This window comes from Penaeus monodon, chromosome 29 (assembly GCF_015228065.2).
Source record: "Penaeus monodon isolate SGIC_2016 chromosome 29, NSTDA_Pmon_1, whole genome shotgun sequence".
In the NCBI taxonomy this organism is placed as follows: Eukaryota; Metazoa; Arthropoda; class Malacostraca; order Decapoda; family Penaeidae; genus Penaeus; species Penaeus monodon.
Window position 1 is genome coordinate 3,324,027 of NC_051414.1, and position 684 is coordinate 3,324,710.

Sequence of the window (684 nt, forward strand, 5' to 3'; positions counted from 1 at the left end):
GGCCGAGAGAGAATAGGGGCAGAGGTGGTACCCAAGACTCTCCTAAAATCAGGGTGTTGTAATCCCAGAAAACGATCCTAAGGGATTGAGAGAGAAGCGGGAGAAGGGAGGGGGGTAGAAAGGGGGGGAGGGGGAAGGGAGGAAGGGAAGGGTAGGGTATGGGGAGGGAGGGAAGGAAAAGGGATGGGGAGGGAATGAGGAAGGGATGGCGGGGGAGGGGCAGGGGATGGAAAGGGGGAGAGAGAGGGACGACTGGATAGGGGTAGGAGGGGGGAGGGAGGGGGGAGAGGGGGTGTTCGATGGGTTATTTTTAAACGGTCCTCCGCGACGCGCCCACTTTCGTTTATTTCGCCTTTCTTTCCCGTTCCTTTGTTAATGCGTTTTTGCTAATGATTTTTTTTTTTCTGTGGATTTCATTTTCTTATTTGCCACCAGTTCCGTGTTTTCTCTGCCTATCTTTTGCTTACTTTTATCTCTTTTTCTCTCTTCTCTCTCCCATTCTTAATTTCTCTGTGCGTATAGATAATGAAATATACAAGAAAATTATTCCGGTATTCTTCTCTTTAATTGTTTATTTACACATGTATGCGTTTCTCCTCCCGGGACGCATGCCCGTCGCCGTTGGCATAGCAGGGTATGCCCTAATTGACAGTCAGGACCACCTGCGGGGGGCGACTTTATAAC

The 684-nt window shown here is 49.7% G+C and overlaps 1 protein-coding gene and 1 long non-coding RNA gene across 2 annotated transcripts in view; both read left to right on the forward strand.

Moving 5' to 3' along the window:
• LOC119591906 (ankyrin repeat and sterile alpha motif domain-containing protein 1B-like) overlaps positions 1-684 on the forward strand; it is a gene marked incomplete in the record, with an annotated part of 115,155 nt that overhangs the window by 63,783 nt on the left and 50,688 nt on the right.
• The window catches only part of LOC119591908, a 47,245-nt gene that overhangs the window by 35,755 nt on the left and 10,806 nt on the right, over positions 1-684 (forward strand). The window lies entirely within an intron of this gene.